Here is a 16888-nt window from a genome sequence, read left to right as displayed (position 1 = left end):
ACGCCAATTAGCACAAATGGTAAGTTCCGACAGTGCCTACAAGTGTGCCTACTGGCCGCTAAATGGCAATACCGGTTTCATATGTATACACCTGGTATAAGTGATAGAGACAAGATTGAAGCTCAGATTAAAGCAGGTGAAAAGCTTACGCGAGATGCTGGTGTAATACTACCAGAAATTGGCGAGTGTAGGTCACTTTTCCGAATGTTCAAAGTATCGAAAAGCAGTATTGAGAAAATCAAGGTCCCGAAAGTTAAAATATTGAAAGTGAAAAATACGAAACTTAAATAGCCGAAAACCAATTTTCAGAATTTTTAAATTATAGAAAACCGTAAATCCGAAGAGCCATTATACCGAAAAATCATTATAGCGAAGATTTAAAAAACCGAAAATTTATTTTACCGAAAGGTTAAAATGCCGAAAACCATTATTGCGAAAGTTCAAAATCCCGAAAACCGTTTTACCGAAGATTCAAAATGCCGAAAATTTAAAAACAACTTACGCTAGTACAAGCGCCTGTATTTTTATCAAACAAAACTTAAAAACATTTAGTAAGGTAAGTAATAAGCATTAAACGATGATTACTTAACTTTTGCACGTCTTATACTTATTCGAAAAAAATGCGTTGTGACATGAACGAAGCAGTGCATCATGTAAGTATATGGTGCTAGTGGTATCAGTGATGTGGCAATGGCACTTGCGTTCAATTGAGGTAATAGCTGCTGCACAATTCTCTTCGTGTATTTAGAAATTACAAAAACTTACGCCGAGAAACAAGTTCGGTTGAAAGTACTAGTGCTACGGACATTAAAACCACTCTACATGGGGAAAAAAATGATTTTCCTGATTTTCAATCCTCATTAGTACATTAAGGGCCATTTAAAAAATACTCGATACATTTTTCAGGAGCTTCTGACCCCCCCCCCCCGGCGATACCTTTTTCATTGGTTTGAACATACAGCATGATACTTCGGTAGACCCCCCCCCCCCAACGTATCATGCATTTGGCGAATGAACCCTTAATAGTACACACGGGTATAAAAGGTAATTATTCAGTTATTATTTAGATATTTATTTCGGTAAATAATCACCGTGCACACAAGTGTCGAACAGTATTTAATGCCACGAGAACGAAAAATCGTGTCAAACTTGCAATTTATAAGTAAGAGTGGCATAATATATTTTTCTTGAATATTTTTCATTAAAATAAATCAAAAACCGATAGCATGCTTTCATGATTTATTTTTATATAAAAAATAATCAAAAGTTGAAAAAAAGTCAATTTAAAAAAAATTCATGTTGTAATTTCTTTTTGACAATTGTATTAGCGTTTATTTATGAAAATCTGTATATACCTAAAGCTTAAAATATAAAATAAAATGATTAATAACAATAATCAATTCAAATTAATTCTTACTATAGAAAGTAAGGATCAATAAGGCTCACTCTCTTTCGAAATATGTCAACATTTAAAATATCTTCTATTTGAAACTTTATGCAGCAACGTCAAATTGTTCATCTCGATTGTTTTTGATAGAAAATGCTAACTTCGTGTATGGTTAACTGTCAACTCATAAAGAAATTTGTTTAAAGGCTACGTTCTTAGTATTCATTGTGTATTTTTGACCGCTGCTTATGCATGTTTTTAGTTACTATTACTTATAGTGTAGTTTAGTGAAAAAGTTCAGTGAAAAAAATACTACTAAATGGTTCCGATCAGAAGAGATAGAAACCGTAAAAGAAAGTAAAGATAAAAAAGAGGGAAAAACACACCAAAATTAGAAAGGCGGCTACATGGAAGGACGTTCAACCTAAATAAAAAAGAAAACGGAGTAAAGTAAGTGATTTAAAACAAATTATTTAATAGTTTCTTGAAGAGGAATATCAAGTGTTATATCGGAGTACTATGGGATAGGTTGAACGTTGATTAAGTTGCACTAATGCATAGGCTGGATACTCCCGTAGGTTATCTTAACTTATAATGAAACGAGGATTGTCTTATAAACTCGGATTTTCGAAATCAAATTTGTTTAGGTCGTGAATGCAAATAATGTATGGGTATGGGTGAATTATTTTCGTTATAATTTGTTAGAATTTGTGCAACAAACTTCTACCCCTAAAAACTATCCCTTGTGTGGAAAACAGCATGGTGGGGCAAGCGAAATATTTCGCTGGTCACCACATTATTCAAGATCACCTTCATATGGGCATTATTTTCGTCTCAATTTTTTCAAATTTCTGTAACAAACTTCAAACCCTACAACACCCCGCCCCCCTGTGTAGCAAACACCAGGACAGTGCCAGGGAAACACACCGCTGGTCCCGGCATTATTTTAAATCAACTTTATATGGGCGAATTGTTTTCGTCTTGATTTGTTCAAATTTGTGCAACCACCTTCAACACCTAAAAACTACCCCCTCTGTAGCAAACTCTATGGTGTCATCAGGGAAACGTTTTCCTAGTTCGGATATTATCCAAAATAAACTTTATATGTGACATTTATTTTCATCTTAATTTTTTCAAATTGGTGCAACCAATTTAAACCCCAAAGAACTAACCCCTGTGTGAAAAAACACCATAGCGGGGCCAGTGAAGCGTGTCGCTGGCCCCGCCAGTGTTTTTCTGAGAAATGAGATACGTCCAGTGATGTACAAATTGAAGATTTTATTATACAAATTTGAACAAATTCTGCACTAAATAATTGGCCGAAAAAAAGTTACACTTGCATCGGTGGTGGGGCCAGCGAAATGGTCCTGCGTTATTGAGGCTACAGTACACTGTATACCAGCATCTCATAACCTTGATCTTACCTTTTGGAACACATACGTCGCCTCAGTTGCTGCTTTTTCACCCCGTAAACATTGTCAGATTGTAGCACATGGTTGCATAATCTTACTAATAGCAATACGAGGATCACCCGGAGCTAACTACCACAGCTGATGAGGATTTTTCACCTCATTAAAGAGACGCAAGGTGTTGGGCTAATTTTGAGTAGCCCTTTCCCCCTTGCTCTCTTAACAGAAGTTCTAAATTTCAAGAGATGAGACTACATCGGACGAATAGCTCGCACCCTGATTTTGACATTCAACAACGTTTTTTTTCTTATTTAGATATTTAAAATGTGCAACGCATAACTGCCGAGCAACGGCAAACAAAGTGAAGCACAATTCCATTGAACTTTGTCGTCGACACTCCGATCACTGTTTTAGAGATGAAGATCAGGATAAGTTGTTGGAAATGAAGGAATTTATGAAATCGGTATGTCAAGCAAGTGGACGGAAGTTCAACAAAAATTTTGATAATGATTGTATAATGTATGCCTGAATGATCTCTATTATTTGAAAGTTAAATTGATTGAATGTAAATAATACAGTTTTTTACATTCTCATCATTTATGATCGAGAAAGTATTAGAATTGTCTGTCTGTCCGTCCGGCCATCCGTCCGTTCCGTCCGTCCGTAAACACGATAACTCTCGAAAAAATTAACGAATCAAATCCATCTTTGGCACACTTTTTCTAGGTCCTAAAAGAAAGGACGAGTTCGTTAACCAGCCATTTTTCATAAAAATTCAAAAAGTGAGCGCATTTTGAAAATTTTTGATACCACTTTTTTCTGAATTTGAAAATTTTATGTACGGATATTTATAGTATTGAAAAGAATAAACAATTTATCCTAATGCCTTTTTTCGATAAAAAGAAAATTCTCAGAGCTGTAGCGTTTTCAAAAATTTTTTAATCCATTGAAAATCAAAATTTAAAGCCGAAAAACGCACGATATGAAAAAAAGTCAAGAAAAGAAAAACATTTCTTTTTGAAATCCCTACAAGATTATCATAACCAATTTTTGGATTTTCTTCAAAAATCGAAAATTCAAATTTTGATTGCACAAAAAATAATGGAAAATAAAAAATTTCATTTTGTGGTCAAACCATGTAGGATACAAAAAAAGATGAATTTACAAAAATGGTTATCCCAAAAAAAATCTATATTTTCGTTAAGAATCACTTCTTGATAGGACGCGTACTTTTTGTTTTATTCGTGAAAAATAACGTTGAAAAAAGTAACATAAAAAAAATGTGTGGAGAAACGACGAAAGTTACGAGAAAAAAATCCAACAAAACCTGTTTACAAATGTCTGTCGGAAATCGAGCGCGCAGCGCGAGTGTCACGGTGAGAATGTGTACGTCAAAGCCTACAGAGCTTTGAGAAACTTCATCTTTGACTATACTTAATTAAGTAGACAGTTCAGAATATGAAGACGCATATAAATACTGTCATCTAAAAGAGATCTTTTTGATAAAGTTTTTTTCAAGCATTCGAAATGCAAAGAATGAATATCCGAGCGCGAAGCGCGAGATTCAATCGTCGCGCGCCTTAGGCGCGCTCAAACTTGCGAGCGAAGCGAGCCGCGCGTGACGATAGTGTGTCCGCGAAGCGGGCAGATTTTTAAATATTATTATAATATTCCATTTCAGCTATCGGGAATGCTGCTGAGCTCGTGACATTTAAAGGCATCAGATCAACCATGCGTAGATGGAGGCGAGAGGTGTATCCAACTAACCCTCCTTCGATGCATGTGTTCGCTAACGACCTGGATGCGAATAAACACAAAAATATTTTGATTTCTGAAAATCAAGAAGATAACGTGATTTATGAGAATAGAAGACGACGAGGGAAATATCCATGTAATGTTTTATAACAAATAATTTGTACAAAAATATGGAAAAACCCTATCACTTCTTCTATTTGATGGCACATTCAAAATAACACCAAGGGTACAGAAGGCGTACCAGGTATTTAATATAATAGGTGTTGTTTCTGGTCATGTAAGTTAATAAATTTCAGTTCCTTTTAAGAAACTTTTTATGTATTTCTACTTCTTAATGTGTTTAACGTTACAGGCAGTTGTGTTTGCTACAGTATTAATGTCATCTAAAACAACGGCCGCTTACACTGCTGTGTTAAATTTCTTTGAAAGTCTCATCCCTACTGCCAGCATAAAAATAATTATGAGTGACTTTCAATGGAGCATTCGTAAAAGCGAGGAAATCGTATTTCCGAATGCAAGACGGTCTGGATGTAATGCCCATTTTGATCGGGTAACTACATTCCATATATTCTATTCTATACATTTTTATTACATATAATACGACTCGGAACTTGTAAAAAAATAAATTTCTTCCCCGAATGTTAGTTTGCGTCCGAGAAAAAGCGAAAAAAATTACTTTTTTCAACAAAAATAAGCAACTTTAAACTGGGTTATTTAGAAACACTAGCGAAAAATTTTTGGAATAATTAATAAAGCTAGCTAACTGACTCCGAATACAGCCCGAAAACGGCCTGAAATGTCTCCACTAGTTATCTCATTCACTTGAAGCTCGCGACTTTTGCTTGAGTATTTTATACTTTCGAGTTTCTATATGAACTAAAATCGCATGAGTTCGCTCGTTTTAAGCAAGAAGGTACGAGTACTTATACTTTTAAGCTATCGTGACCGGGTATTTTCAACTGATCCGTTTTTCAAGTAGTCATTTAAATTAGCTACTGTCCGATGACAATAACGGTATCACTTTTTCAATCTTGCCAGCTCGGATCAGGGATGGACGAAGCTCAATTTAACCTGAATGCGAACGCTAATTTGGCTTACTTGGCACCTTCATTTAGCGCCCTCGTTTGTCGCTCTCGGCGCACTGTGTGAGCTCACACGTTCTTACTTCAAACGCGCGAAGGAGCACCTCATATACGGTTTCGACCGACTTCTGGGTCCGCTTACATGGTCTGCGAACTTATTTGGCAGCGTTAATTTTTGCACTCGTTGCTCTGCTGTTTGATTTTTTGGTTAAACACCTTCTCGATTGAAACCATCAATTTCCTCTTCGACAACAGCTCCTTTTTGAGTATTTTATTCGCCTCGACTACGTCTGGAAATAGCCTCTGTCGAGGCTGAATTTTGATAATTATAACCACAATAATAGTTAACTACAAGTCTCTTACAGGCCTAAAGTAGTTCCAAAAGAACCTCGAGCTAGCCGATATCAAGTCAATTCAATCTTATTGTTAGATTTTTTAGGCCTGCGTTTTAATTAGTATAAGTTTCTCCATACTTATGTTCCACTTTTGGCTTTTTTCTGTTTTAAGGTATGTTTTTTATGGTGTTTTAACAATATTTCTTATTTTGTAGATACTCAAATTTCTGATGATGAACTAGAGCTATTTGCAGTAAACAATGGACTGTTCGTTAGAGAAAGCAATATAAATATTGAAAGAGTTATACGAGATATAAATGACGATGATGACATAAGTAAGAAATGTTTATATTTTTGATACTCTTACAAATTATAATACAAATATCGCAATGTTTATTGATTTATTTTTATTTATTCCGGTACAATATCTCACCAATTTTATTAGTATATAAAATAATATAAAATATACGTGTTGATTTGGTTAAGTTTAAAGCCCTTTAGGCTATTGTAGTACTGCGTGTTTAAATATTTTATTGCGTCGCTATATAAATTTCAAAATGAAAAAGAGAAAAACAAAGTTATATAATGAAGTGCAACAATTGTATACGATATCACAAATATAATTTTCAGTTTTAATCAAATCAGTCAGATAATCAGTCTTTTATCATAGTTTTGTTGCCTTTGAACAAGTGACACGCAATGTTATCAAGTAATATTATAGAATGCTATTGTAAAATTGACATAAAATAATTTTCTTAGTTGATTCTTCATAAATGGTACATCGCGCATTACGTGAAGAGGAAGAACAAAACTGTAAGTAAAATCGATATTTTATATAATATTCATCATACTGAAAATAATTATATCACTGGTACATCGATGATTGCATAACAAAAATGTCGCTTACAATGCGTAATAAGTTGGAAATCAGTAAACCTGATTAGTGCTTCAGTGACCAGGATGGTGGATGACGGAGTCTACGGAGTATGTACTGTAGTTTCTCCTTTTGAATAGATCACGACGCATTCAGTGATTGCAATTTGGTGGCCAGTGTGTTTACAGAATACCGTCAACGTAGTGAGCAGCATAGTTTTTCTAGTTTACGTGGTAACTACGTCTCTGGTGAACTACGTATCGAATGAGCACCATGCGAGCCAAGATACCCTCCTACGACGTAAAACTGGACAGCTTTGGAGATTTCCTTACATTTTACAGAAAATTGCACCAACTACGAAACACATGTTCAAAGTGACCATCCACGGAGGAAAACGAGATATGTAGTAAACACATACGCTAACAAAACTATGGTGCGCATCTTGTAGCCGGCGTTCTCTGCAATCAAATGGCAACCTGAATGCACTCGCTAGATCTGGTAAATACGAGAAACAACGATGGACACTCTGTAATCTTTGCTATCGGCTACCCTGGGCACTGTAACACTCACCAGATACTCTCGTTTGCAACTTCTTATGTACTATATGCTACACTTTTTATCTGATCCCCGCCAATGTCATTGATGATGTAACCAGAGATATTGCCAGTGACATTATTATTTCCAATATTGTATAACAATCGTTACAAATATCTTAAATTTTGCAGTGAGTCACAACAACGTTAATAGAAGCAATTCGGAAAATAATTTCAATGTCAGCAACATCAATGCGAGCAGTCTAGAAAAAAATTCTGTTGATGGAACAGACGCATCAACAACGCATGTCAGTATAATAGAACAAAATGGTTTGTATATATATATTTAAAAGACTAATAAGTAAATATCTACTGCTATATTACGACTCAAAATAATGAAAAATAAACGTTGCAATTCAGTTCAAGTCAGCAAAAAACGTAAAGTTCCAAACAAAAGACAGAGAAAGAAGATAAAGCGTTTAAGAGAAGAAGAGGTAAAATCATTTTTATATAATTTAGTGGTTTTAGTAAATAATCATTCATAAATTAATTAGCCTACATTTATTTTTCAGAGTCAAAAAACTCAAGATAATGCAACGAAATAATTTTCTATAAATTTCACAGGTGATTGGTAATTACTTAACATACATTTACAATAAGCAGTTTTTTTCAAACGAAAATTTTATGTCCCATAAGCGAAAAATTAACTTAAAATATTTTACAACACTATTGAAATTGGTTCTTGCTTCTATTAGATATATTCAAACAATAGTTTTCCACAAAGTGTTATAAAAATTTGTGTGCCATGCTTACGATCTTTACCATATTAACCTATTTATTCTCGATGAACCATTCCGTAGTCGTTTGGATATTTTACTAGAATACAAGAACGATAATAACATGTAAATTTGAGATGTTTTCCTATATGAAATCGCCTGGTCGTTCTGATTCTATCATTACATTTTTTTAAATTTAAATATAAAAACCAACATGCTTTTACACAGAGAAAACTTTTTAAATAATTAAAATCCTTCTCATCATTCTGCACAACAACGAATGGTTGATTCTGGTGAGTAGGTCAAAGCCTATGAGTTAGACTGTGAAAAGAATGGACATTTTTGTGCTGCCAAGAAGTTCGAAGGTGTATGTTTGATGTGAAGATTTAGAAATATTTCTGACATCTAGCAGTCATGGAGCTCTACAATTGAGACGGAAGATTATATGTACCTATCATTTCGGGAAATGTTAATAAATACACAGGCCGACAAGATTTTGACCCAGAAACCAGAATATACTTTTCCAATAAATATAAACTAAATATAACCTCAAAATCTGGCAATAATTTTTTATTTTACGTTACTTCTGATGGCTTGACTAATCCGGCTTCAAACTTCCTGGGCTCACTTGTTTAAGATAGGATATTTCTTGACTATTGCGTAACGTAGCTGTCTACATTTTACTTAAAAAGATAGGTAATAACAAGTTATATAAGAGATATAATTTTGTAGTCCGATTGATAAAAACAATTTGTTTTCAGTTTATTTTAGGTTACGTGACTATTCAAAAATTTTTAAGGATACTACATCTTGGAAAGTTTCTTGGTTTATTTTTGTATTTTATCTGTAATTCGATAGAAATTTTTTTGAAGTTTTATGAATTAAAATATAGTTTGAGTAACCTTAATACTTAAGTGCAAATTCGTGGGCAACTAAATGCTATTGCATATTATCTTGATTTTAATTACGTGCATTAAATGTACTAGATGATATTTTTATATAAGTTTCTAATGTTGTAAATGTATGCTAATTTTTATAAAATATTTTGCTCATTTCAGATTTATTTTCAGATTAGAATTATAAAAGTTGTGAATATCGATACCATTATATTGTTCATTTCAAATTGAATTATATACATAATTCAATTATTATAGCATGTAAATAAAAATAAACGGATTTTGCTAATGTGTAATGTGTATTTAAACCATATTTGACACACCCCCTAGTAGTGTTTACTAAATTATTTACACTTACAAGACAACCAAGTTAGTAACTATGAGCGCGTAATTCCACGAATAAGCTCCACCTGAGAGCTACGAGATTTTCGAACTGCTACGCATTTGGGCAATCATCTGGTGCAGCATTTCGTCAAATATCCTTTGCGGTTATCTTACAGGGACTTCGGATTACCCGCAGTGAGTTATACAAAGTCCGACTCATAAGTAGTCATTTAATAAGAAGTTATAACGTAAAATATGAATCTGAATATTAAATTAGCGCACGCTCTGCCTTATTCAAATACGTGTACCTTTAATCGTTACGATAATTGCACTAAAAAAATCAAGTAAGAGACAAAACGCAAAATATTATTTTAATAATCTGAAAGATTTGTATTTAAATAGATGTTATTGATCAAAATACTAATACAATCATAAAGCAGTTTGAATGAAAATCTGTAATTTCAATTTTCTTTCTTCGTGATTTCATACTTTAATACTCAAATACCTACGTAAAAACTAAAAAATAAATAATAGCCTTTTTTAGTTATTTTTCTTATTTTTTAAGGGGCCGTGATACATACGGTATAGACTTTGAAGCTTTTTATCCTTGAACGCGATGTTTTGACCAAGAAAAAGATCGGTTCATACTAATGTGAAAGTTAATTGTCAACAAAAAAAATGCATTTATTAAATAATAAACTTTCACATACGTATAGAAAAATAGATGGGCTCTATCGTGAAGATGCTTATTCATAAATCAAACACCAAGGATGAAGGTTCCCGAATTTGACCGAAATCGTGTATAAGATGCTCCTTCGCATGTTTAAATTATAAGAAAGTGGTGACTCGCGCATCCAAGCTTCAGGTTCCTAGATTGCGCTATTAAAAAAGTGAACGATACTGCAATCGGGCAGTGACTATTTTAAATGACTACTTTCAAATAGTGACTTCTATTATCTATTATATATTTTATGCATACACAAATACAAAACATAAGTTTCATTATATGTGTGTTTGTGTGTGTTTGTTATATCGTAAGTCTCATAGCTCTTCATTAAGATCTTGCCAAACTTAAATTACGAATAAAAAATATTTAATACACTTTTGTAATAAAACTTTTTTGCACTATAAACTAAAAGTTTTATTATCAAGTAACGTGTTTATTTGCCATATAAACAATTATTCATTTCTTTGTCATTAAGTAGCACGGCAGCACAACATTTCAAATAAAGCATTAATGTTATTTTAGTATGAATTTTGTATAAAACGTACCTACCCTTTATCAAAGAGAGTACTTTTTTACATTTTGTGCGTGTAAACGACTTTGCGCATGCTGCGACCAATATACCTACGCGCGCAAAACTCGTGCTTAGCACACGTCATGTTATAAAATAATTTATAAAGTCAACTAAATAATTAATTTACAGCCTCAAATTGTCATTTTATGCACTGTCATACCCTTAAAATGTATCACAAATTGAGTTATTCGTACCTCGTGTCATAATATACTTTTTGCACTTCTATTAATAGATACTACTTTGATACTTGAGCGAGAAAGTGATTTCCTCAACATGTGAAAATAGTACTTTATACAGCATATACGCAAAAAATGACCCATTCGCGGCGAGTGGGAGCGTAGCTCAGACGACCTTCAATAATCCATTCTGCCCGTGTTGCATACAGTATTTTTCAACACTACAGTGCGAAAAATAGTGATAAAGGGCGCAAAATGCTCATTTTGCGCAATGCTTTAACCTCAAAATGTATACAATTTTGAGTCCTACGCACGTTACATGAATTACCGAAATAACTAGTTAAAAACAAACAGTAGCACTAGTAGTTTCAACCCAAATTTCCTTTCGGCGTAGTTTTTCGTAGTTTCTTAATACACGAAGACAATTGTGAAATAGCTGTTACTTCAATTGAGGGAGCAAAAACAGAAAGGGCATCAATTGAATGCAAGTGCCATTGCCATATCATTGGTACCACCAGCACCATATACGTACATGATGCACTGCTTCGTTAATGCCACAGCTCATTTTTTTAGAATAAGTGTAAGATGTGCACAAGTTAATTAATCATCGTTTAAAGCTTATTACTTACCTTATTAAATGTTTTCAAGTTTTGTTTATTAAAAATACAGGCGCTTGTACTAACGTAAGCTGTTTTCAAATTTTCGGGATTTTGAATCTTCGTTAAAACAGTTTTCGGGATTTTGAACTTTCGCAAAAATGGATTGCGGAATTTTAACCTTTCGGTAACATGAATTGTCAGTTTTTTCAATTTTCGGTATAATGACTCTTCGGTATTACGGATTTCTATAATTTTAAAATTCCGAAAATTGCTTTTGGACTATTTGAATTTTCGTATTTTTCGCTTTCGATATTTTAACTATCGGTACCTCGATTTTCGCAGTACTGTTTTTCGATACTTTGAACATTCGGAAAAGTGTCCTATACTCGAAGTTGGCTGCGGTTTACGTGAGCTGGTTGCTTTTCAAAAATACCTGGTAGAAGCTCAAATAGCATTAACGGTTTTTAACTTTAAAGATTTTGGGAAAGGGAGAGATAGGGCTATTTATGAGGGTGCTTCCAAAATAATAAATACAGGCGGTGATATTAAACAAAATATTTATTTAATCTATGAGGGTCATACAATTTTACATTACAGCGCTATTTTAAATTTAATTGTGGCTTGGGCAGCAAAGGAGTTTTGCATACCTAATAAAGAATACTTCAGGAAAACAAATCACAGGTGCATAATGCAATGTTCCGCTTGTTACATCACACCGCCTTGTAAGGGCAATGCTAATGTTAATAAAGAAAATAATATTAAATGTGGAGACTGTCGACGGTACTTTTATGGAGCCGAGTGTTTCAGGAAGCACCTACTTCCTAATTCACACTCAACCGATAAGAGTATTTGTTCCGTATTGCAAATCTGCAATGGTTATTCAAAGTTACTCAACTCTATTAAGACCAAGAAAGGGGAGGTGCATAAGTGTGGTATCTCTTATTGTACAGGGTGCGCCATCTCAATGTGGTCGATGGAAATATTGAATAACTTTGACAGATTTCAGCCGATTGGCGTCGTCTAACACGTTTTGGAAAGGTTATTGTATTAAAATTTTAACCATTAATCGGTTTACGCCCACAAAACGCGCGAAAATAGTGACAATGTTCATCAAATGTAATCGTTCAGTTGTTGCAACACAGCTTGCGTATCGTCAAAAGTATCGCGGTTGTTCTGAGATTGCTCGATTTAACGGCACCGAACTTTTTCTTGTGAGGATTTTTGAAAAGCAAAGTGTATGCCAACAAACCGAAGACTTTAGACGAGCTTAAGGACAATATTCGAGATATCGCCCGAGATATTGGAAAATGTCATGGAAAATGCAAAAAAAGAGCTGAATTTTATATCTGCAATAAGGTGGTCATTTGATCGACGTTGTTTTTGGAAACTAAATGGAAAAATTGTAAACCTTCAAATTTGATAAAAATAAATTGTTTTTTTTTTAAATCTATTGAGAATTGTACAAGTTATTCAATGTTTCCATTGACCACATTTAGGTGGTGCACCCTGTGTAACCTGCAAGACACTTTGTTTGATTAACCATTTTTGGCTTATGACACGCCTATTAATTAAAAATAATAAAGGAGCACAGCTAAAAGCTGAAAAAGTGGCTTACATCTTCTACTATTTTGAAACACAGCCGTGTAACAAAGTCGAAGGAGATGAGTCTACAAATATTCACAAACCTAATCTCTGCGTAGCACAGCAGAAATGTGAAGATAGCAAGACGGATCCGGATCCTAATGTTACATGTCAATGGTGTGGTGTGCGCCAGTATATTTTTAATAAGAATCCTATTGTTCAGTTCACCGAGTTTGCTATTCGCGATTTGAAGCATTTTGATTAGACTGTGTGCACATAATGCGAAAGGTTTTGATGCACAGTTCATCCTTAGAGAACTTATTAAGAATAGAGGAACTAATGAGCCACTGGAACTTATTTTAAACGATACTAGCGTCATTTTACTTAAAGTAAAAAAAACACGATTCATCGACAGCCTAAATTATCTACATATGCCATTAAGTGCTTTACCAGCTGCCTTTGGTTTAGATGAGGCAAAGAAAGGTACTTTTCCGCATTTGTTCAACACGCCACAAAATGAGACATATATCGGTAAATTGCCTGCTGAACATTTTTACTTCCCTGATTCAATGTCCTTGGAGGGAAGAAGATAATATTACAAGTGGTATGAAGAATTAAACAAGAAAAATTACGTTTTTAATTTTAAAAATGAAATTATAAATTACTGCATAAACGATGTTGATATTCTGCGTACTGCTTGTCTAGCTTTTCGAGCATTGTTTATTAAGGTAACTAATGTTGATCCTTTTGTAGAAAGTGTAACTATTGCTTCAGCTTGCTCTGTAGGTTTTAGAAAAGATGACCTAAAGTGTGACGAAATAGGGGTGATACCAAGTGGGGGCTACAGATTAGCCAATAAACAATCCAAAAAGGCTATCGAATGGCTTTTGTCTATAGAGCGTGAATTAGAATTTAAAATAATTCATGCTGGCCGTGCTTTAGAATTTCGTTTACCCAGAGGAGTGCTGGTTGATGGCTATTATAAGAATGAAATCAGAAATAAAAAAATCGTGTATCAGTTCCACGGTTGCTACTGGCACGGTTGCCTTCGTTGCAATCAATCTAATCGTCATAAACGAATAGGTGTTGGTAAAAACTCTGAAAGCATGAGTGACCGTTTTGAGCGAGCACGTGCCCAAACTGAACGGCTTCGAGAAAAAGGATATGAAGTAGTTGAGATGTGGGAGTGTGACTTTGATAGATTAAAATCCAAGAGACCCTGAAATGAAAGATTTTTTGAAAGACCATCCTTTTTCAATGCACGGGGCTCTTAATCCTCGTGATGCTTTCTTAGGGAGTAAAACAGGAAATACATTTTCCTATTATCAGACAAGAGATAATATGAAAATATCTTATCTGGACTGAAGGAACTGAAAGGAGCTTCTGCAAAGTACCTTATAAACTGTTGAAATTCGGAGTATACGTTAAATTTTATATTAGAAACTCACGGAGTAATCGCAATACTTTTTTTTGCAGCGTTAAAAATTTTAAAAAATGTCATTAACTTCTGCTGAGGGTGACTTCTAGCGCATCCAAAATAGCGCAAGTAGTATGTTGAGCGCGAAGTTTAAAAATGAAATTCTATCTCACGTGCATCGCAGCGTTGCTCTCTGAGGTTTCCATTGCGTGGCGCTGTCATCCAGACAGAATTCCTAAAGTTACCGACGGAACGTTTATTAACTGCTACTAAAAGAAGATGCACTTGAAGGCACCTTCGGCCCATGTAAATAAGTTATTTTATTTTTTGAAGTTTTTAACGCTGCAAGAAAAAGTATAGCGATTATTCAGTGAGTTTCTAATGCAAATTTTAACAAAGAATCCGAATTTCAACCATTTAAAAGTTGATTTTTTGGTTTTTTTTTTTAGTTTTTCAAAAAGGAACCGAATGGGGACCCAATGGGGTCTTCATGGATACTTTGTAGAGGCTCGATTTGGTTTTTTCGGTCCACCAGGGCGCCTAAATAGTTACCTGCCTGTTCTTCCTGTATGCATGCATGGAAAACTGATATTCCCTCTGTGCAGAACCTGCTGCAAATTACAGTTACAGGAAGAATGTACCCATGCAAATAGTACTAGGGAGAAAGAAATAGGGGGTACGATGATTTCTAATGAGCTCAAAGTGGCTGTCGAAAATGGATACAAAATCACGTCAATTTTTGAAATTTGGTAATATGAGACAACTCTGTATGACCGGACCTAAAAAATTGGCGGGTTTTTTGTAGAATATATGGATAGGTTTTTTAGAGGCCAGTGGGTACCCAGCTGACTATATAACATATGAGCATAAAAAAGCATATAGAAAACAAGTTTTCGATTTAGAAGGAATTCAGCTTGATCCTGAAAACAAAAAAAATCCTGGTCTACGCTCATTAGCTAATCTCTGTTTAAATGCTTTCGGGGGAAAATTCGCACAACTTCAAAAATATGCCAAAAACCGAAATATTTGAGACCCAAAAAGCTTCGACGTATATTATTGAAAGTCCAGATCAAATTCTCACTAATATCTTTGCCAGTAGACCAGGAGAACATTTATGCATCTTGGATGTACAAAGATGAGGCTGTAGCCCCCTCCCCTATTACTAATGTTGTTATAGCCGCGTCTCAGGTGGGCCTAAATTTTACGCCTTTAAAGTACGATCACCTGATGGAAAGGAGCACCATGCCTGCAAAGTAAAAGGAATCAACTTAAATTATAAAAAATCTCAAGCCATAAACTTCTAATCTATTTGTGATCATGTCATTAATAAGACGGCCCCAATTAATTTAAATTATAGAGCTATTCGAAGAACTGAATATCACCAAGTAGTTACCAAAGATGAACACAAATCTGTAAACCTGTTTGCACAAAAAGAAGGCTAATTAGAATTTATGATTCTCGACCCTTTGGTTATATAGAAAAATAAATAATTAAAAACATATTTTCCTTTTTTAAAATTTATTTACTGTGCTTAAAAAGGGCTAACAATGAATGATCTCTCTCATTTCTACGCTTTTGATTGAAAAGCTTCTCAGATTTAGATGAGAAATATGTAGGTTTCCTTTTTCATTTTATTTGTGTTACGTCAATTTCTGTATGCTAATAACGAGAACATTTACTTTTGTGCTTTCAGAAATGATCTTTCAATCATTCGGTGGACCGGTGGTGTATTGTGACCAGAATGTATTAGATGATTCAATGTTCTGCGGCAGTCAAACAGCAATTGACATTACACCAATAAAAAATCATAGAGAGTGAAGAATATGACAATTATATTTGCGTCGGTTCACAAAATTTTACTTCTGGAAATCCTACGTTCTTGTAATTAATAAAGTAATTCGAATATCGAAACCACCATCCTTTCTATGTTGTGACAGGGGTATCAGCTTAAATCCCTGACATCACGAGAAATAATATAATCAAAATATGGGTGAGCAAGATACTAGTAAGTTTTTTTAGAAAATTAAGATCGAAACAAGATTCTTTGTAGCGGAGTACATATTCATTGTTGTATATACATTACATTGTTTATCTTAAAATCCATCATTATCTAATAGGGACACATGCTGGATGCATCCCTTCACGTCACTAATATGTAATCCGACAAGTTGTGGTCAAACTTTCTTCGAAAAAGTTTTTTCGAAATCTAAATGGGATGTGCGCTTCAAAAATGTATCGCATAATTTTTTACTATTCCGATTGGGAAACGGACTACAAGAAATATGGAAAGGAGATAGAGTTTTGTGAAGGAATACCACAGTCTTCTGAATATTTCAATGATCCAAGGCATGATTTTCCTTTCTCAAAATCTTTTCCATCAAGGACATGGACAAAGATATGTTTCTTTAAATGCAAACTATATTGTAACGTTTAAAAATCCTCGAGA

General features: G+C 34.2%; 1 protein-coding gene across 1 annotated transcript in view; it reads left to right on the top strand.

Annotated features, from left to right (window-relative positions):
• Nucleotides 1-16281, top strand: part of LOC117180928 — an 18516-nt gene extending 2235 nt beyond the window's left edge. The window contains exon 4 of the mRNA XM_033373567.1: nt 16136-16281. The gene's annotated coding sequence lies outside the window, so the exon portion shown is untranslated. The remainder of the gene's footprint in view (nt 1-16135) is intronic.
• Nucleotides 16282-16888: the final 607 nt, after the last annotated feature.

This window comes from Belonocnema kinseyi, chromosome 9 (genome assembly GCF_010883055.1).
Source record: "Belonocnema kinseyi isolate 2016_QV_RU_SX_M_011 chromosome 9, B_treatae_v1, whole genome shotgun sequence".
Classification (NCBI taxonomy): domain Eukaryota; kingdom Metazoa; phylum Arthropoda; class Insecta; order Hymenoptera; family Cynipidae; genus Belonocnema; species Belonocnema kinseyi.
Note: the sequence above shows the minus strand (reverse complement) of the source record. Positions and strands in the feature narration are given on the sequence as shown.